Raw genomic sequence first — 18719 nt, forward strand, 5'->3', positions numbered from 1 at the left:
ATGTACCTTGATGCCATCAAATTCTATTTACGTCCTTTGGAAAGTTTGGCTACTGTATGTTAAAGATCTAGGGACATTGTAAACTCACTGAGAATAGATACATTTATATCTTTGATGTTTCTTTAAAACCATATTTACAGTGTGGAAGTTTAGCATATATTTCTTAATTGAGTGATTATGTCCATTTGCATGAAGATCTCTAACAACTTCAACAGTAATACTCCAAAGTATTTATGAAATCAAGAACTTTTCATTTTGCCGTTAATGGACTATGAGGACCTTATATTCTCCTTCATTAAACCTCAGTATTTTTTTCTATCTCAGTGAGAGCTTTTTCAGAGCCTGGATAGCTCAGTCGGTAGAGCATCAGACTTTTAATCTGAGGGTCCAGGGTTCAAGTCCCTGTTCAGGCGGCAGTCCTTTTACAAGAAAGAGTTTCTTAGTTTCCTCTTAAATTGACATGTCAATAAAGGAAGCAGTAGACAGCTTTAAGTATGACATTATACTTTCAAATATGTATCTTGATGCCATCAAATTCTATTTACGTCCTTTGGAAAGTTTGGCTACTGTATGTTAAAGATCTAGGGACATTGTAAACTCACTGAGAATAGATACATTTATATCTTTGATGTTTCTTTAAAACCATATTTACAGTGTGGAAGTTTAGCATATATTTCTTGATTGAGTGATTATGTCCATTTGCATGAAGATCTCTAACAACTTCAACAGTAATACTCCAAAGTATTTATGAAATCAAGAACTTTTCATTTTGCCGTTAATGGACTATGAGGACCTTATATTCTCCTTCATTTAACCTCAGTATTTTTTTCTGTCTCAGTGAGAGCTTTTCCAGAGCCTGGATAGCTCAGTCGGTAGAGCATCAGACTTTTAATCTGAGGGTCCAGGGTTCAGGTCCCTGTTCAGGCGGCAGTCTTTTTACAAGAAACAGTTTCTTAGTTTCCTCTTAAATTGACATGTTAATAAAGGAAGCAGTAGACAGCTTTAAGTATGACATTATACTTTCAAATATGTACCTTGATGCCATCAAATTCTATTTACGTCCTTTGGAAAGTTTGGCTACTGTATGTTAAAGATCTAGGGACATTGTAAACTCACTGAGAATAGATACATTTATATCTTTGATGTTTCTTTAAAACCATATTTACAGTGTGGAAGTTTAGCATATATTTCTTAATTGAGTGATTATGTCCATTTGCATGAAGATCTCTAACAACTTCAACAGTAATACTCCAAAGTATTTATGAAATCAAGAACTTTTCATTTTGCCGTTAATGGACTATGAGGACCTTATATTCTCCTTCATTAAACCTCAGTATTTTTTTCTATCTCAGTGAGAGCTATTTCAGAGCCTGGATAGCTCAGTCGGTAGAGCATCAGACTTTTAATCTGAGGGTCCAGGGTTCAAGTCCCTGTTCAGGCGGCAGTCCTTTTACAAGAAACAGTTTCTTAGTTTCCTCTTAAATTGACATGTTAATAAAGGAAGCAGTAGACTGCTTTAAGTATGACATTATACTTTCAAATATGTACCTTGATGCCATCAAATTCTCTTTACGTACTTTGTAAAGTTTGGCTACTGTATGTTAAAGATCTAGGGACATTGTAAACTCACTGAGAATAGATACATTTATATCTTTGATGTTTCTTTAAAACCATATTTACAGTGTTGAAGTTTAGCATATATTTCTTGATTGAGTGATTATGTCCATTTGCATGAAGATCTCTAACAACTTCAACAGTAATACTCCAAAGTATTTATGAAATCAAGAACTTTTCATTTTGCCGTTAATGGACTATGAGGACCTTATATTCTCCTTCATTTAACCTCAGTATTTTTTTCTATCTCAGTGAGAGCTGTTTCAGAGCCTGGATAGCTCAGTCGGTAGAGCATCAGACTTTTAATCTGAGGGTCCAGGGTTCAAGTCCCTGTTCAGGCAGCAGTCCTTTTACAAGAAACAGTTTCTTAGTTTCCTCTTAAATTGACATGTCAATAAAGGAAGCAGTAGACAGCTTTAAGTAGGACATTATACTTTCAAATATGTACCTTGATGCCATCAAATTCTATTTACGTCCTTTGGAAAGTTTGGCTACTGTATGTTAAAGATCTAGGGACATTGTAAACTCACTGAGAATAGATACATTTATATCTTTGATGTTTCTTTAAAACCATATTTACAGTGTGGAAGTTTAGAATATATTTCTTGATTGAGTGATTATGTCCATTTGGATGAAGATCTCTAACAACTTCAACAGTAATACTCCAAAGTATTTATGAAATCAAGAACTTTTCATTTTGCCGTTAATGGACTATGAGGACCTTATATTTTCCTTCATTTAACCTCAGTATTTTTTTCTATCTCAGTGACAGCTGTTTCAGAGCCTGGATAGCTCAGTCGGTAGAGCATCAGACTTTTAATCTGAGGGTCCAGGGTTCAAGTCCCTGTTCAGGCGGCAGTCCTTTTACAAGAAACAGTTTCTTAGTTTCCTCTTAAATTGACATGTCAATAAAGGAAGCAGTAGACAGCTTTAAGTATGACATTATACTTTCAAATATGTACCTTGATGCCATCAAATTCTATTTACGTCCTTTGGAAAGTTTGGCTACTGTATGTTAAAGATCTAGGGACATTGTAAACTCACTGAGAATAGATACATTTATATCTTTGATGTTTCTTTAAAACCATATTTACAGTGTGGAAGTTTAGCATATATTTCTTGATTGAGTGATTATGTCCATTTGCATGAAGATCTCTAACAACTTCAACAGTAATACTCCAAAGTATTTATGAAATCAAGAACTTTTCATTTTGCCGTTAATGGACTATGAGGACCTTATATTCTCCTTCATTTAACCTCAGTATTTTTTTCTATCTCAGTGAGAGCTTTTTCAGAGCCTGGATAGCTCAGTTGGTAGAGCATCAGACTTTTAATCTGAGGGTCCAGGGTTCAAGTCCCTGTTCAGGCGGCAGTCCTTTTACAAGAAACAGTTTCTTAGTTTCCTCTTAAATTGACATGTTAATAAAGGAAGCAGTAGACAGCTTTAAGTATGACATTATACTTTCAAATATGTATCTTGATGCCATCAAATTCTATTTACGTCCTTTGGAAAGTTTGGCTACTGTATGTTAAAGATCTAGGGACATTGTAAACTCACTGAGAATAGATACATTTATATCTTTGATGTTTCTTTAAAACCATATTTACAGTGTGGAAGTTTAGCATATATTTCTTGATTGAGTGATTATGTCCATTTGCATGAAGATCTCTAACAACTTCAACAGTAATACTCCAAAGTATTTATGAAATCAAGAACTTTTCATTTTGCCGTTAATGGACTATGAGGACCTTATATTCTCCTTCATTTAACCTCAGTATTTTTTTCTATCTCAGTGAGAGCTTTTTCAGAGCCTGGATAGCTCAGTCGGTAGAGCATCAGACTTTTAATCTGAGGGTCCAGGGTTCAAGTCCCTGTTCAGGCGGCAGTCCTTTTACAAGAAACAGTTTCTTAGTTTCCTCTTAAATTGACATGTCAATAAAGGAAGCAGTAGACAGCTTTAAGTATGACATTATACTTTCAAATATGTACCTTGATGCCATCAAATTCTATTTACGTCCTTTGGAAAGTTTGGCTACTGTATGTTAAAGATCTAGGGACATTGTAAACTCACTGAGAATAGATACATTTATATCTTTGATGTTTCTTTAAAACCATATTTACAGTGTGGAAGTTTAGCATATATTTCTTGATTGAGTGATTATGTCCATTTGCATGAAGATCTCTAACAACTTCAACAGTAATACTCCAAAGTATTTATGAAATCAAGAACTTTTCATTTTGCCATTAATGGACTATGAGGACCTTATATTTTCCTTCATTTAACCTCAGTATTTTTTTCTATCTCAGTGAGAGCTGTTTCAGAGCCTGGATAGCTCAGTCGGTAGAGCATCAGACTTTTAATCTGAGGGTCCAGGGTTCAAGTCCCTGTTCAGGCGGCAGTCCTTTTACAAGAAACAGTTTCTTAGTTTCCTCTTAAATTGACATGTCAATAAAGGAAGCAGTAGACAGCTTTAAGTATGACATTATACTTTCAAATATGTACCTTGATGCCATCAAATTCTATTTACGTCCTTTGGAAAGTTTGGCTACTGTATGTTAAAGATCTAGGGACATTGTAAACTCACTGAGAATAGATACATTTATATCTATGATGTTTCTTTAAAACCATATTTACAGTGTGGAAGTTTTGCATATATTTCTTGATTGAGTGATTATGTCCATTTGCATGAAGATCTCTAACAACTTCAACAGTAATACTCCAAAGTATTTATGAAATCAAGAACTTTTCATTTTGCCGTTAATGGACTATGAGGACCTTATATTCTCCTTCATTTAACCTCAGTATTTTTTCTATCTCAGTGAGAGCTGTTTCAGAGCCTGGATAGCTCAGTCGGTAGAGCATCAGACTTTTAATCTGAGGGTCCAGGGTTCAAGTCCCTGTTCAGGCGGCAGTCCTTTTACAAGAAACAGTTTCTTAGTTTCCTCTTAAATTGACATGTTAATAAAGGAAGCAGTAGACAGCTTTAAGTAGGACATTATACTTTCAAATATATACCTTGATGCCATCAAATTCTATTTACGTCCTTTGGAAAGTTTGGCTACTGTATGTTAAAGATCTAGGGACATTGTAAACTCACTGAGAATAGATACATTTATATCTTTGATGTTTCTTTAAAACCATATTTACAGTGTGGAAGTTTAGAATATATAGTTCTTGATTGAGTGATTATGTCCATTTGGATGAAGATCTCTAACAACTTCAACAGTAATACTCCAAAGTATTTATGAAATCAAGAACTTTTCATTTTGCCGTTAATGGACTATGAGGACCTTATATTCTCCTTCATTTAACCTCAGTATTTTTTGCTATCTCAGTGAGAGCTGTTTCAGAGCCTGGATAGCTCAGTCGGTAAAGCATCAGACTTTTAATCTGAGGGTCCAGGGTTCAAGTCCCTGTTCAGGCGGCAGTCCTTTTACAAGAAAGAGTTTCTTAGTTTCCTCTTAAATTGACATGTCAATAAAGGAAGCAGTAGACAGCTTTAAGTATGACATTATACTTTCAAATATGTATCTTGATGCCATCAAATTCTATTTACGTCCTTTGGAAAGTTTGGCTACTGTATGTTAAAGATCTAGGGACATTGTAAACTCACTGAGAATAGATACATTTATATCTTTGATGTTTCTTTAAAACCATATTTACAGTGTGGAAGTTTAGCATATATTTCTTGATTGAGTGATTATGTCCATTTGCATGAAGATCTCTAACAACTTCAACAGTAATACTCCAAAGTATTTATGAAATCAAGAACTTTTCATTTTGCCGTTAATGGACTATGAGGACCTTATATTCTCCTTCATTTAACCTCAGTATTTATTTCTATCTCAGTGAGAGCTGTTTCAGAGCCTGGATAGCTCAGTCGGTAGAGCATCAGACTTTTAATCTGAGGGTCCAGGGTTCAAGTCCCTGTTCAGGCAGCAGTCCTTTTACAAGAAACAGTTTCTTAGTTTCCTCTTAAATTGACATGTCAATAAAGGAAGCAGTAGACAGCTTTAAGTAGGACATTATACTTTCAAATATGTACCTTGATGCCATCAAATTCTATTTACGTCCTTTGGAAAGTTTGGCTACTGTATGTTAAAGATCTAGGGACATTGTAAACTCACTGAGAATAGATACATTTATATCTTTGATGTTTCTTTAAAACCATATTTACAGTGTGGAAGTTTAGAATATATTTCTTGATTGAGTGATTATGTCCATTTGGATGAAGATCTCTAACAACTTCAACAGTAATACTCCAAAGTATTTATGAAATCAAGAACTTTTCATTTTGCCGTTAATGGACTATGAGGACCTTATATTTTCCTTCATTTAACCTCAGTATTTTTTTCTATCTCAGTGACAGCTGTTTCAGAGCCTGGATAGCTCAGTCGGTAGAGCATCAGACTTTTAATCTGAGGGTCCAGGGTTCAAGTCCCTGTTCAGGCGGCAGTCCTTTTACAAGAAACAGTTTCTTAGTTTCCTCTTAAATTGACATGTTAATAAAGGAAGCAGTAGACAGCTTTAAGTATGACATTATACTTTCAAATATGTATCTTGATGCCATCAAATTCTATTTACGTCCTTTGGAAAGTTTGGCTACTGTATGTTAAAGATCTAGGGACATTGTAAACTCACTGAGAATAGATACATTTATATCTTTGATGTTTCTTTAAAACCATATTTACAGTGTGGAAGTTTAGCATATATTTCTTGATTGAGTGATTATGTCCATTTGCATGAAGATCTCTAACAACTTCAACAGTAATACTCCAAAGTATTTATGAAATCAAGAACTTTTCATTTTGCCGTTAATGGACTATGAGGACCTTATATTCTCCTTCATTTAACCTCAGTATTTTTTTCTATCTCAGTGAGAGCTTTTTCAGAGCCTGGATAGCTCAGTTGGTAGAGCATCAGACTTTTAATCTGAGGGTCCAGGGTTCAAGTCCCTGTTCAGGCGGCAGTCCTTTTACAAGAAACAGTTTCTTAGTTTCCTCTTAAATTGACATGTTAATAAAGGAAGCAGTAGACAGCTTTAAGTATGACATTATACTTTCAAATATGTATCTTGATGCCATCAAATTCTATTTACGTCCTTTGGAAAGTTTGGCTACTGTATGTTAAAGATCTAGGGACATTGTAAACTCACTGAGAATAGATACATTTATATCTTTGATGTTTCTTTAAAACCATATTTACAGTGTGGAAGTTTAGCATATATTTCTTGATTGAGTGATTATGTCCATTTGCATGAAGATCTCTAACAACTTCAACAGTAATACTCCAAAGTATTTATGAAATCAAGAACTTTTCATTTTGCCGTTAATGGACTATGAGGACCTTATATTCTCCTTCATTTAACCTCAGTATTTTTTTCTATCTCAGTGAGAGCTTTTTCAGAGCCTGGATAGCTCAGTCGGTAGAGCATCAGACTTTTAATCTGAGGGTCCAGGGTTCAAGTCCCTGTTCAGGCGGCAGTCCTTTTACAAGAAACAGTTTCTTAGTTTCCTCTTAAATTGACATGTCAATAAAGGAAGCAGTAGACAGCTTTAAGTATGACATTATACTTTCAAATATGTACCTTGATGCCATCAAATTCTATTTACGTCCTTTGGAAAGTTTGGCTACTGTATGTTAAAGATCTAGGGACATTGTAAACTCACTGAGAATAGATACATTTATATCTTTGATGTTTCTTTAAAACCATATTTACAGTGTGGAAGTTTAGCATATATTTCTTGATTGAGTGATTATGTCCATTTGCATGAAGATCTCTAACAACTTCAACAGTAATACTCCAAAGTATTTATGAAATCAAGAACTTTTCATTTTGCCATTAATGGACTATGAGGACCTTATATTTTCCTTCATTTAACCTCAGTATTTTTTTCTATCTCAGTGAGAGCTGTTTCAGAGCCTGGATAGCTCAGTCGGTAGAGCATCAGACTTTTAATCTGAGGGTCCAGGGTTCAAGTCCCTGTTCAGGCGGCAGTCCTTTTACAAGAAACAGTTTCTTAGTTTCCTCTTAAATTGACATGTTAATAAAGGAAGCAGTAGACAGCTTTAAGTAGGACATTATACTTTCAAATATATACCTTGATGCCATCAAATTCTATTTACGTCCTTTGGAAAGTTTGGCTACTGTATGTTAAAGATCTAGGGACATTGTAAACTCACTGAGAATAGATACATTTATATCTTTGATGTTTCTTTAAAACCATATTTACAGTGTGGAAGTTTAGAATATATAGTTCTTGATTGAGTGATTATGTCCATTTGGATGAAGATCTCTAACAACTTCAACAGTAATACTCCAAAGTATTTATGAAATCAAGAACTTTTCATTTTGCCGTTAATGGACTATGAGGACCTTATATTCTCCTTCATTTAACCTCAGTATTTTTTGCTATCTCAGTGAGAGCTGTTTCAGAGCCTGGATAGCTCAGTCGGTAAAGCATCAGACTTTTAATCTGAGGGTCCAGGGTTCAAGTCCCTGTTCAGGCGGCAGTCCTTTTACAAGAAAGAGTTTCTTAGTTTCCTCTTAAATTGACATGTCAATAAAGGAAGCAGTAGACAGCTTTAAGTATGACATTATACTTTCAAATATGTATCTTGATGCCATCAAATTCTATTTACGTCCTTTGGAAAGTTTGGCTACTGTATGTTAAAGATCTAGGGACATTGTAAACTCACTGAGAATAGATACATTTATATCTTTGATGTTTCTTTAAAACCATATTTACAGTGTGGAAGTTTAGCATATATTTCTTGATTGAGTGATTATGTCCATTTGCATGAAGATCTCTAACAACTTCAACAGTAATACTCCAAAGTATTTATGAAATCAAGAACTTTTCATTTTGCCGTTAATGGACTATGAGGACCTTATATTCTCCTTCATTTAACCTCAGTATTTTTTTCTGTCTCAGTGAGAGCTTTTTCAGAGCCTGGATAGCTCAGTCGGTAGAGCATCAGACTTTTAATCTGAGGGTCCAGGGTTCAAGTCCCTGTTCAGGCGGCAGTCTTTTTACAAGAAACAGTTTCTTAGTTTCCTCTTAAATTGACATGTTAATAAAGGAAGCAGTAGACAGCTTTAAGTATGACATTATACTTTCAAATATGTACCTTGATGCCATCAAATTCTATTTACGTCCTTTGGAAAGATTGGCTACTGTATGTTAAAGATCTAGGGACATTGTAAACTCACTGAGAATAGATACATTTATATCTTTGATGTTTCTTTAAAACCATATTTACAGTGTGGAAGTTTAGCATATATTTCTTGATTGAGTGATTATGTCCATTTGCATGAAGATCTCTAACAACTTCAACAGTAATACTCCAAAGTATTTATGAAATCAAGAACTTTTCATTTTGCCGTTAATGGACTATGAGGACCTTATATTCTCCTTCATTTAACCTCAGTATTTTTTTCTATCTCAGTGAGAGCTGTTTCAGAGCCTGGATAGCTCAGTCGGTAGAGCATCAGACTTTTAATCTGAGGGTCCAGGGTTCAAGTCCCTGTTCAGGCGGCAGTCCTTTTACAAGAAACAGTTTCTTAGTTTCCTCTTAAATTGACATGTCAATAAAGGAAGCAGTAGACAGCTTTAAGTATGACATTATACTTTCAAATATGTACCTTGATGCCATCAAATTCTATTTACGTCCTTTGGAAAGTTTGGCTACTGTATGTTAAAGATCTAGGGACATTGTAAACTCACTGAGAATAGATACATTTATATCTTTGATGTTTCTTTAAAACCATATTTACAGTGTGGAAGTTTAGCATATATTTCTTGATTGAGTGATTATGTCCATTTGCATGAAGATCTCTAACAACTTCAACAGTAATACTCCAAAGTATTTATGAAATCAAGAACTTTTCATTTTGCCATTAATGGACTATGAGGACCTTATATTTTCCTTCATTTAACCTCAGTATTTTTTTCTATCTCAGTGAGAGCTGTTTCAGAGCCTGGATAGCTCAGTCGGTAGAGCATCAGACTTTTAATCTGAGGGTCCAGGGTTCAAGTCCCTGTTCAGGCGGCAGTCCTTTTACAAGAAACAGTTTCTTAGTTTCCTCTTAAATTGACATGTTAATAAAGGAAGCAGTAGACAGCTTTAAGTAGGACATTATACTTTCAAATATATACCTTGATGCCATCAAATTCTATTTACGTCCTTTGGAAAGTTTGGCTACTGTATGTTAAAGATCTAGGGACATTGTAAACTCACTGAGAATAGATACATTTATATCTTTGATGTTTCTTTAAAACCATATTTACAGTGTGGAAGTTTAGAATATATAGTTCTTGATTGAGTGATTATGTCCATTTGGATGAAGATCTCTAACAACTTCAACAGTAATACTCCAAAGTATTTATGAAATCAAGAACTTTTCATTTTGCCGTTAATGGACTATGAGGACCTTATATTCTCCTTCATTTAACCTCAGTATTTTTTTCTGTCTCAGTGAGAGCTTTTTCAGAGCCTGGATAGCTCAGTCGGTAGAGCATCAGACTTTTAATCTGAGGGTCCAGGGTTCAAGTCCCTGTTCAGGCGGCAGTCTTTTTACAAGAAACAGTTTCTTAGTTTCCTCTTAAATTGACATGTTAATAAAGGAAGCAGTAGACAGCTTTAAGTATGACATTATACTTTCAAATATGTACCTTGATGCCATCAAATTCTATTTACGTCCTTTGGAAAGATTGGCTACTGTATGTTAAAGATCTAGGGACATTGTAAACTCACTGAGAATAGATACATTTATATCTTTGATGTTTCTTTAAAACCATATTTACAGTGTGGAAGTTTAGCATATATTTCTTGATTGAGTGATTATGTCCATTTGCATGAAGATCTCTAACAACTTCAACAGTAATACTCCAAAGTATTTATGAAATCAAGAACTTTTCATTTTGCGGTTAATGGACTATGAGGACCTTATATTCTCCTTCATTTAACCTCAGTATTTTTTTCTATCTCAGTGAGAGCTTTTTCAGAGCCTGGATAGCTCAGTCGGTAGAGCATCAGACTTTTAATCTGAGGGTCCAGGGTTCAAGTCCCTGTTCAGGCGGCAGTCCTTTTACAAGAAAGAGTTTCTTAGTTTCCTCTTAAATTGACATGTCAATAAAGGAAGCAGTTTACAGCTTTAAGTATGACATTATACTTTCAAATATGTACCTTGATGCCATCAAATTCTCTTTACGTACTTTGTAAAGTTTGGCTACTGTATGTTAAAGATCTAGGGACATTGTAAACTCACTGAGAATAGATACATTTATATCTTTGATGTTTCTTTAAAACCATATTTACAGTGTGGAAGTTTAGCATATATTTCTTGATTGAGTGATTATGTCCATTTGCATGAAGATCTCTAACAACTTCAACAGTAATACTCCAAAGTATTTATGAAATCAAGAACTTTTCATTTTGCCGTTAATGGACTATGAGGACTTTATATTCTCCTTCATTTAACCTCAGTATTTTTTTCTATCTCAGTGAGAGCTGTTTCAGAGCCTGGATAGCTCAGTCGGTAGAGCATCAGACTTTTAATCTGAGGGTCCAGGGTTCAAGTCCCTGTTCAGGCAGCAGTCCTTTTACAAGAAACAGTTTCTTAGTTTCCTCTTAAATTGACATGTCAATAAAGGAAGCAGTAGACAGCTTTAAGTAGGACATTATACTTTCAAATATGTACCTTGATGCCATCAAATTCTATTTACGTCCTTTGGAAAGTTTGGCTACTGTATGTTAAAGATCTAGGGACATTGTAAACTCACTGAGAATAGATACATTTATATCTTTGATGTTTCTTTAAAACCATATTTACAGTGTGGAAGTTTAGAATATATTTCTTGATTGAGTGATTATGTCCATTTGGATGAAGATCTCTAACAACTTCAACAGTAATACTCCAAAGTATTTATGAAATCAAGAACTTTTCATTTTGCCGTTAATGGACTATGAGGACCTTATATTCTCCTTCATTTAACCTCAGTATTTTTTGCTATCTCAGTGAGAGCTGTTTCAGAGCCTGGATAGCTCAGTCGGTAGAGCATCAGACTTTTAATCTGAGGGTCCAGGGTTCAAGTCCCTGTTCAGGCGGCAGTCCTTTTACAAGAAACAGTTTCTTAGTTTCCTCTTAAATTGACATGTCAATAAAGGAAGCAGTAGACAGCTTTAAGTATGACATTATACTTTCAAATATGTACCTTGATGCCATCAAATTCTATTTACGTCCTTTGGAAAGTTTGGCTACTGTATGTTAAAGATCTAGGGACATTGTAAACTCACTGAGAATAGATACATTTATATCTATGATGTTTCTTTAAAACCATATTTACAGTGTGGAAGTTTTGCATATATTTCTTGATTGAGTGATTATGTCCATTTGCATGAAGATCTCTAACAACTTCAACAGTAATACTCCAAAGTATTTATGAAATCAAGAACTTTTCATTTTGCCGTTAATGGACTATGAGGACCTTATATTCTCCTTCATTTAACCTCAGTATTTTTTTCTATCTCAGTGAGAGCTGTTTCAGAGCCTGGATAGCTCAGTCGGTAGAGCATCAGACTTTTAATCTGAGGGTCCAGGGTTCAAGTCCCTGTTCAGGCGGCAGTCCTTTTACAAGAAACAGTTTCTTAGTTTCCTCTTAAATTGACATGTCATTAAAGGAAGCAGTAGACAGCTTTAAGTAGGACATTATACTTTCAAATATGTACCTTGATGCCATCAAATTCTATTTACGTCCTTTGGAAAGTTTGGCTACTGTATGTTAAAGATCTAGGGACATTGTAAACTCACTGAGAATAGATACATTTATATCTTTGATGTTTCTTTAAAACCATATTTACAGTGTGGAAGTTTAGAATATATTTCTTGATTGAGTGATTATGTCCATTTGGATGAAGATCTCTAACAACTTCAACAGTAATACTCCAAAGTATTTATGAAATCAAGAACTTTTCATTTTGCCGTTAATGGACTATGAGGACCTTATATTCTCCTTCATTTAACCTCAGTATTTTTTGCTATCTCAGTGAGAGCTGTTTCAGAGCCTGGATAGCTCAGTCGGTAGAGCATCAGACTTTTAATCTGAGGGTCCAGGGTTCAAGTCCCTGTTCAGGCGGCAGTCCTTTTACAAGAAAGAGTTTCTTAGTTTCCTCTTAAATTGACATGTCAATAAAGGAAGCAGTAGACAGCTTTAAGTATGACATTATACTTTCAAATATGTATCTTGATGCCATCAAATTCTATTTACGTCCTTTGGAAAGTTTGGCTACTGTATGTTAAAGATCTAGGGACATTGTAAACTCACTGAGAATAGATACATTTATATCTTTGATGTTTCTTTAAAACCATATTTACAGTGTGGAAGTTTAGCATATATTTCTTGATTGAGTGATTATGTCCATTTGCATGAAGATCTCTAACAACTTCAACAGTAATACTCCAAAGTATTTATGAAATCAAGAACTTTTCATTTTGCCGTTAATGGACTATGAGGACCTTATATTCTCCTTCATTTAACCTCAGTATTTTTTTCTGTCTCAGTGAGAGCTTTTTCAGAGCCTGGATAGCTCAGTCGGTAGAGCATCAGACTTTTAATCTGAGGGTCCAGGGTTCAAGTCCCTGTTCAGGCGGCAGTCTTTTTAAAAGAAACAGTTTCTTAGTTTCCTCTTAAATTGACATGTTAATAAAGGAAGCAGTAGACAGCTTTAAGTATGACATTATACTTTCAAATATGTACCTTGATGCCATCAAATTCTATTTACGTCCTTTGGAAAGATTGGCTACTGTATGTTAAAGATCTAGGGACATTGTAAACTCACTGAGAATAGATACATTTATATCTTTGATGTTTCTTTAAAACCATATTTACAGTGTGGAAGTTTAGCATATATTTCTTGATTGAGTGATTATGTCCATTTGCATGAAGATCTCTAACAACTTCAACAGTAATACTCCAAAGTATTTATGAAATCAAGAACTTTTCATTTTGCGGTTAATGGACTATGAGGACCTTATATTCTCCTTCATTTAACCTCAGTATTTTTTTCTATCTCAGTGAGAGCTGTTTCAGAGCTTGGATAGCTCAGTCGGTAGAGCATCAGACTTTTAATCTGAGGGTCCAGGGTTCAAGTCCCTGTTCAGGCGGCAGTCCTTTTACAAGAAAGAGTTTCTTAGTTTCCTCTTAAATTGACATGTCAATAAAGGAAGCAGTAGACAGCTTTAAGTATGACATTATACTTTCAAATATGTATCTTGATGCCATCAAATTCTATTTAGGTCCTTTGGAAAGTTTGGCTACTGTATGTTAAAGATCTAGGGACATTGTAAACTCACTGAGAATAGATACATTTATATCTTTGATGTTTCTTTAAAACCATATTTACAGTGTGGAAGTTTAGCATATATTTCTTGATTGAGTGATTATGTCCATTTGCATGAAGATCTCTAACAACTTCAACAGTAATACTCCAAAGTATTTATGAAATCAAGAACTTTTCATTTTGCGGTTAATGGACTATGAGGACCTTATATTCTCCTTCATTTAACCTCAGTATTTTTTTCTATCTCAGTGAGAGCTTTTTCAGAGCCTGGATAGCTCAGTCGGTAGAGCATCAGACTTTTAATCTGAGGGTCCAGGGTTCAAGTCCCTGTTCAGGTGGCAGTCTTTTTACAAGAAACAGTTTCTTAGTTTCCTCTTAAATTGACATGTTAATAAAGGAAGCAGTAGACAGCTTTATGTATGACATTATACTTTCAAATATGTATCTTGATGCCATCAAATTCTATTTACGTCCTTTGGAAAGTTTGGCTACTGTATGTTAAAGATCTAGGGACATTGTAAACTCACTGAGAATAGATACATTTATATCTTTGATGTTTCTTTAAAACCATATTTACAGTGTGGATGTTTAGCATATATTTCTTGATTGAGTGATTATGTCCATTTGCATGAAGATCTCTAACAACTTCAACAGTAATACTCCAAAGTATTTATGAAATCAAGAACTTTTCATTTTGCCGTTAATGGACTATGAGGACCTTATATTCTCCCTCATTTAACCTCAGTATTTTTTTCTATCTCAGTGAGAGCTTTTTCAGAGCCTGGATAGCTCAGTCGGTAGAGCATCAGACTTTTAATCTGAGGGTCCAGGGTTCAAGTCCCTGTTCAGGCGGCAGTCCTTTTACAAGAAACAGTTTCTTAGTTTCCTCTTAAATTGACATGTCAATAAAGGAAGCAGTAGACAGCTTTAAGTATGACATTATACTTTCAAATATGTACCTTGATGCCATCAAATTCTATTTACGTCCTTTGGAAAGTTTGGCTACTGTATGTTAAAGATCTAGGGACATTGTAAACTCACTGAGAATAGATACATTTATATCTTTGATGTTTCTTTAAAACCATATTTACAGTGTGGAAGTTTAGCATATATTTCTTGATTGAGTGATTATGTCCATTTGCATGAAGATCTCTAACAACTTCAACAGTAATACTCCAAAGTATTTATGAAATCAAGAACTTTTCATTTTGCCATTAATGGACTATGAGGACCTTATATTTTCCTTCATTTAACCTCAGTATTTTTTTCTATCTCAGTGAGCGCTGTTTCAGAGCCTGGATAGCTCAGTCGGTAGAGCATCAGACTTTTAATCTGAGGGTCCAGGGTTCAAGTCCCTGTTCAGGCGGCAGTCCTTTTACAAGAAACAGTTTCTTAGTTTCCTCTTAAATTGACATGTCAATAAAGGAAGCAGTAGACAGCTTTAAGTATGACATTATACTTTCAAATATGTACCTTGATGCCATCAAATTCTATTTACGTCCTTTGGAAAGTTTGGCTACTGTATGTTAAAGATCTAGGGACATTGTAAACTCACTGAGAATAGATACATTTATATCTATGATGTTTCTTTAAAACCATATTTACAGTGTGGAAGTTTTGCATATATTTCTTGATTGAGTGATTATGTCCATTTGCATGAAGATCTCTAACAACTTCAACAGTAATACTCCAAAGTATTTATGAAATCAAGAACTTTTCATTTTGCCGTTAATGGACTATGAGGACCTTATATTCCCCTTCATTTAACCTCAGTATTTTTTTCTATCTCAGTGAGAGCTGTTTCAGAGCCTGGATAGCTCAGTCGGTAGAGCATCAGACTTTTAATCTGAGGTTCCAGGGTTCAAGTCCCTGTTCAGGCGGCAGTCCTTTTACAAGAAACAGTTTCTTAGTTTCCTCTTAAATTGACATGTCATTAAAGGAAGCAGTAGACAGCTTTAAGTAGGACATTATACTTTCAAATATGTACCTTGATGCCATCAAATTCTATTTACGTCCTTTGGAAAGTTTGGCTACTGTATGTTAAAGATCTAGGGACATTGTAAACTCACTGAGAATAGATACATTTATATCTTTGATGTTTCTTTAAAACCATATTTACAGTGTGGAAGTTTAGCATATATTTCTTGATTGAGTGATTATGTCCATTTGCATGAAGATCTCTAACAACTTCAACAGTAATACTCCAAAGTATTTATGAAATCAAGAACTTTTCATTTTGCCGTTAATGGACTATGAGGACCTTATATTCTCCTTCATTTAACCTCAGTATTTTTTTCTGTCTCAGTGAGAGCTTTTTCAGAGCCTGGATAGCTCAGTCGGTAGAGCATCAGACTTTTAATCTGAGGGTCCAGGGTTCAAGTCCCTGTTCAGGCGGCAGTCTTTTTAAAAGAAACAGTTTCTTAGTTTCCTCTTAAATTGACATGTTAATAAAGGAAGCAGTAGACAGCTTTAAGTATGACATTATACTTTCAAATATGTACCTTGATGCCATCAAATTCTATTTACGTCCTTTGGAAAGATTGGCTACTGTATGTTAAAGATCTAGGGACATTGTAAACTCACTGAGAATAGATACATTTATATCTTTGATGTTTCTTTAAAACCATATTTACAGTGTGGAAGTTTAGCATATATTTCTTGATTGAGTGATTATGTCCATTTGCATGAAGATCTCTAACAACTTCAACAGTAATACTCCAAAGTATTTATGAAATCAAGAACTTTTCATTTTGCGGTTAATGGACTATGAGGACCTTATATTCTCCTTCATTTAACCTCAGTATTTTTTTCTATCTCAGTGAGAGCTTTTTCAGAGCCTGGATAGCTCAGTCGGTAGAGCATCAGACTTTTAATCTGAGGGTCCAGGGTTCAAGTCCCTGTTCAGGCGGCAGTGCTTTTACAAGAAACAGTTTCTTAGTTTTCTCTTAAATTGACATGTCAATAAAGGAAGCAGTAGACAGCTTTAAGTATGACATTATACTTTCAAATATGTACCTTGATGCCATCAAATTCTATTTACGTCCTTTGGAAAGTTTGGCTACTGTATGTTAAAGATCTAGGGACATTGTAAACTCACTGAGAATAGATACATTTATATCTTTGATGTTTCTTTAAAACCATATTTACAGTGTGGAAGTTTAGCATATATTTCTTAATTGAGTGATTATGTCCATTTGCATGAAGATCTCTAACAACTTCAACAGTAATACTCCAAAGTATTTATGAAATCAAGAACTTTTCATTTTGCCGTTAATGGACTATGAGGACCTTATATTCTCCTTCATTAAACCTCAGTATTTTTTTCTATCTCAGTGAGAGCTTTTTCAGAGCCTGGATAGCTCAGTCGGTAGAGCATCAGACTTTTAATCTGAGGGTCCAGGGTTCAAGTCCCTGTTCAGGCGGCAGTCCTTTTACAAGAAACAGTTTCTTAGTTTCCTCTTAAATTGACATGTTAATAAAGGAAGCAGTAGACAGCTTTAAGTATGACATTATACTTTCAAATATGTACCTTGATGCCATCAAATTCTCTTTACGTACTTTGTAAAGTTTGGCTACTGTATGTTAAAGATCTAGGGACATTGTAAACTCACTGAGAATAGATACATTTATATCTTTGATGTTTCTTTAAAACCATATTTACAGTGTGGAAGTTTAGCATATATTTCTTGATTGAGTGATTATGTCCATTTGCATGAAGATCTCTAACAACTTCAACAGTAATACTCCAAAGTATTTATGAAATCAAGAACTTTTCATTTTGCCGTTAATGGACTATGAGGACCTTATATTCTCCTTCATTTAACCTCAGTATTTTTTGCTATCTCAGTGAGAGCTGTTTCAGAGCCTGGATAGCTCAGTCGGTAGAGCATCAGACTTTTAATCTGAGGGTCCAGGGTTCAAGTCCCTGTTCAGGCGGCAGTCCTTTTACAAGAAAGAGTTTCTTAGTTTCCTCTTAAATTGACATGTCAATAAAGGAAGCAGTAGACAGCTTTAAGTATGACATTATACTTTCAAATATGTATCTTGATGCCATCAAATTCTATTTACGTCCTTTGGAAAGTTTGGCTACTGTATGTTAAAGATCTAGGGACATTGTAAACTCACTGAGAATAGATACATTTATATCTTTGATGTTTCTTTAAAACCATATTTACAGTGTGGAAGTTTAGCATATATTTCTTGATTGAGTGATTATGTCCATTTGCATGAAGATCTCTAACAACTTCAACAGTAATACTCCAAAGTATTTATGAAATCAAGAACTTTTCATTTTGCGGTTAATGGACTATGAGGACCTTATATTCTCCTTCATTTAACCTCAGTATTTTTTTCTGTCTCAGTGAGAGCTTTTTCAGAGCCTGGGTAGCTCAGTCGGTAGAGCATCAGACTTTTAATCTGAGGGTCCAGGGTTCAAGTCCCTGTTCAGGCGGCAGTCTTTTTACAAGAAACAGTTTCTTAGTTTCCTCTTAAATTGACATGTTAATAAAGGAAGCAGTAGACAGCTTTAAGTATGACATTATACTTTCAAATATGTACCTTGATGCCATCAAATTCTATTTACGTCCTTTGGAAAGATTGGCTACTGTATGTTAAAGATCTAGGGACATTGTAAACTCACTGAGAATAGATACATTTATATCTTTGATGTTTCTTTAAAACCATATTTACAGTGTGGAAGTTTAGAATATATTTCTTAATTGAGTGATTATGTCCATTTGGATGAAGATCTCTAACAACTTC

At 34.6% G+C, this 18719-nt stretch overlaps 29 non-coding genes across 29 annotated transcripts; all 29 read left to right on the forward strand.

Moving 5' to 3' along the window:
• The first annotated feature begins 340 nt into the window (after positions 1-340).
• TRNAK-UUU (transfer RNA lysine (anticodon UUU)) lies at positions 341-413 on the forward strand. The gene has a single exon. It is a non-coding gene; the product is annotated as a tRNA-Lys (tRNA).
• A 955-nt stretch (positions 414-1368) lies between these two features.
• TRNAK-UUU (transfer RNA lysine (anticodon UUU)) lies at positions 1369-1441 on the forward strand. The gene has a single exon. It is a non-coding gene; the product is annotated as a tRNA-Lys (tRNA).
• Positions 1442-1882: 441 nt separating this feature from the next.
• TRNAK-UUU (transfer RNA lysine (anticodon UUU)) lies at positions 1883-1955 on the forward strand. The gene has a single exon. It is a non-coding gene; the product is annotated as a tRNA-Lys (tRNA).
• Positions 1956-2396: 441 nt separating this feature from the next.
• On the forward strand, positions 2397-2469 carry TRNAK-UUU (transfer RNA lysine (anticodon UUU)). Its single transcript has one exon. It is a non-coding gene; the product is annotated as a tRNA-Lys (tRNA).
• A 441-nt stretch (positions 2470-2910) lies between these two features.
• TRNAK-UUU (transfer RNA lysine (anticodon UUU)) lies at positions 2911-2983 on the forward strand. The gene has a single exon. It is a non-coding gene; the product is annotated as a tRNA-Lys (tRNA).
• A 441-nt stretch (positions 2984-3424) lies between these two features.
• On the forward strand, positions 3425-3497 carry TRNAK-UUU (transfer RNA lysine (anticodon UUU)). Its single transcript has one exon. It is a non-coding gene; the product is annotated as a tRNA-Lys (tRNA).
• Positions 3498-3938: 441 nt separating this feature from the next.
• TRNAK-UUU (transfer RNA lysine (anticodon UUU)) lies at positions 3939-4011 on the forward strand. The gene has a single exon. It is a non-coding gene; the product is annotated as a tRNA-Lys (tRNA).
• A 440-nt stretch (positions 4012-4451) lies between these two features.
• TRNAK-UUU (transfer RNA lysine (anticodon UUU)) lies at positions 4452-4524 on the forward strand. The gene has a single exon. It is a non-coding gene; the product is annotated as a tRNA-Lys (tRNA).
• Positions 4525-5481: 957 nt separating this feature from the next.
• TRNAK-UUU (transfer RNA lysine (anticodon UUU)) lies at positions 5482-5554 on the forward strand. Its single transcript has one exon. It is a non-coding gene; the product is annotated as a tRNA-Lys (tRNA).
• A 441-nt stretch (positions 5555-5995) lies between these two features.
• On the forward strand, positions 5996-6068 carry TRNAK-UUU (transfer RNA lysine (anticodon UUU)). The gene has a single exon. It is a non-coding gene; the product is annotated as a tRNA-Lys (tRNA).
• Positions 6069-6509: 441 nt separating this feature from the next.
• TRNAK-UUU (transfer RNA lysine (anticodon UUU)) lies at positions 6510-6582 on the forward strand. Its single transcript has one exon. It is a non-coding gene; the product is annotated as a tRNA-Lys (tRNA).
• Positions 6583-7023: 441 nt separating this feature from the next.
• On the forward strand, positions 7024-7096 carry TRNAK-UUU (transfer RNA lysine (anticodon UUU)). Its single transcript has one exon. It is a non-coding gene; the product is annotated as a tRNA-Lys (tRNA).
• Positions 7097-7537: 441 nt separating this feature from the next.
• TRNAK-UUU (transfer RNA lysine (anticodon UUU)) lies at positions 7538-7610 on the forward strand. Its single transcript has one exon. It is a non-coding gene; the product is annotated as a tRNA-Lys (tRNA).
• Positions 7611-8567: 957 nt separating this feature from the next.
• On the forward strand, positions 8568-8640 carry TRNAK-UUU (transfer RNA lysine (anticodon UUU)). Its single transcript has one exon. It is a non-coding gene; the product is annotated as a tRNA-Lys (tRNA).
• Positions 8641-9081: 441 nt separating this feature from the next.
• On the forward strand, positions 9082-9154 carry TRNAK-UUU (transfer RNA lysine (anticodon UUU)). Its single transcript has one exon. It is a non-coding gene; the product is annotated as a tRNA-Lys (tRNA).
• Positions 9155-9595: 441 nt separating this feature from the next.
• Positions 9596-9668, forward strand: TRNAK-UUU (transfer RNA lysine (anticodon UUU)). Its single transcript has one exon. It is a non-coding gene; the product is annotated as a tRNA-Lys (tRNA).
• Positions 9669-10111: 443 nt separating this feature from the next.
• On the forward strand, positions 10112-10184 carry TRNAK-UUU (transfer RNA lysine (anticodon UUU)). Its single transcript has one exon. It is a non-coding gene; the product is annotated as a tRNA-Lys (tRNA).
• Positions 10185-10625: 441 nt separating this feature from the next.
• TRNAK-UUU (transfer RNA lysine (anticodon UUU)) lies at positions 10626-10698 on the forward strand. Its single transcript has one exon. It is a non-coding gene; the product is annotated as a tRNA-Lys (tRNA).
• Positions 10699-11139: 441 nt separating this feature from the next.
• TRNAK-UUU (transfer RNA lysine (anticodon UUU)) lies at positions 11140-11212 on the forward strand. Its single transcript has one exon. It is a non-coding gene; the product is annotated as a tRNA-Lys (tRNA).
• Positions 11213-11653: 441 nt separating this feature from the next.
• TRNAK-UUU (transfer RNA lysine (anticodon UUU)) lies at positions 11654-11726 on the forward strand. Its single transcript has one exon. It is a non-coding gene; the product is annotated as a tRNA-Lys (tRNA).
• A 441-nt stretch (positions 11727-12167) lies between these two features.
• On the forward strand, positions 12168-12240 carry TRNAK-UUU (transfer RNA lysine (anticodon UUU)). Its single transcript has one exon. It is a non-coding gene; the product is annotated as a tRNA-Lys (tRNA).
• Positions 12241-12681: 441 nt separating this feature from the next.
• Positions 12682-12754, forward strand: TRNAK-UUU (transfer RNA lysine (anticodon UUU)). The gene has a single exon. It is a non-coding gene; the product is annotated as a tRNA-Lys (tRNA).
• A 441-nt stretch (positions 12755-13195) lies between these two features.
• On the forward strand, positions 13196-13268 carry TRNAK-UUU (transfer RNA lysine (anticodon UUU)). Its single transcript has one exon. It is a non-coding gene; the product is annotated as a tRNA-Lys (tRNA).
• A 1469-nt stretch (positions 13269-14737) lies between these two features.
• TRNAK-UUU (transfer RNA lysine (anticodon UUU)) lies at positions 14738-14810 on the forward strand. Its single transcript has one exon. It is a non-coding gene; the product is annotated as a tRNA-Lys (tRNA).
• A 441-nt stretch (positions 14811-15251) lies between these two features.
• Positions 15252-15324, forward strand: TRNAK-UUU (transfer RNA lysine (anticodon UUU)). The gene has a single exon. It is a non-coding gene; the product is annotated as a tRNA-Lys (tRNA).
• A 955-nt stretch (positions 15325-16279) lies between these two features.
• Positions 16280-16352, forward strand: TRNAK-UUU (transfer RNA lysine (anticodon UUU)). The gene has a single exon. It is a non-coding gene; the product is annotated as a tRNA-Lys (tRNA).
• A 441-nt stretch (positions 16353-16793) lies between these two features.
• Positions 16794-16866, forward strand: TRNAK-UUU (transfer RNA lysine (anticodon UUU)). Its single transcript has one exon. It is a non-coding gene; the product is annotated as a tRNA-Lys (tRNA).
• Positions 16867-17307: 441 nt separating this feature from the next.
• On the forward strand, positions 17308-17380 carry TRNAK-UUU (transfer RNA lysine (anticodon UUU)). Its single transcript has one exon. It is a non-coding gene; the product is annotated as a tRNA-Lys (tRNA).
• A 441-nt stretch (positions 17381-17821) lies between these two features.
• On the forward strand, positions 17822-17894 carry TRNAK-UUU (transfer RNA lysine (anticodon UUU)). Its single transcript has one exon. It is a non-coding gene; the product is annotated as a tRNA-Lys (tRNA).
• The last annotated feature ends 825 nt before the right edge of the window (positions 17895-18719 follow it).

Source organism: Engystomops pustulosus, chromosome 1, assembly GCF_040894005.1.
Source record: "Engystomops pustulosus chromosome 1, aEngPut4.maternal, whole genome shotgun sequence".
In the NCBI taxonomy this organism is placed as follows: domain Eukaryota; kingdom Metazoa; phylum Chordata; class Amphibia; order Anura; family Leptodactylidae; genus Engystomops; species Engystomops pustulosus.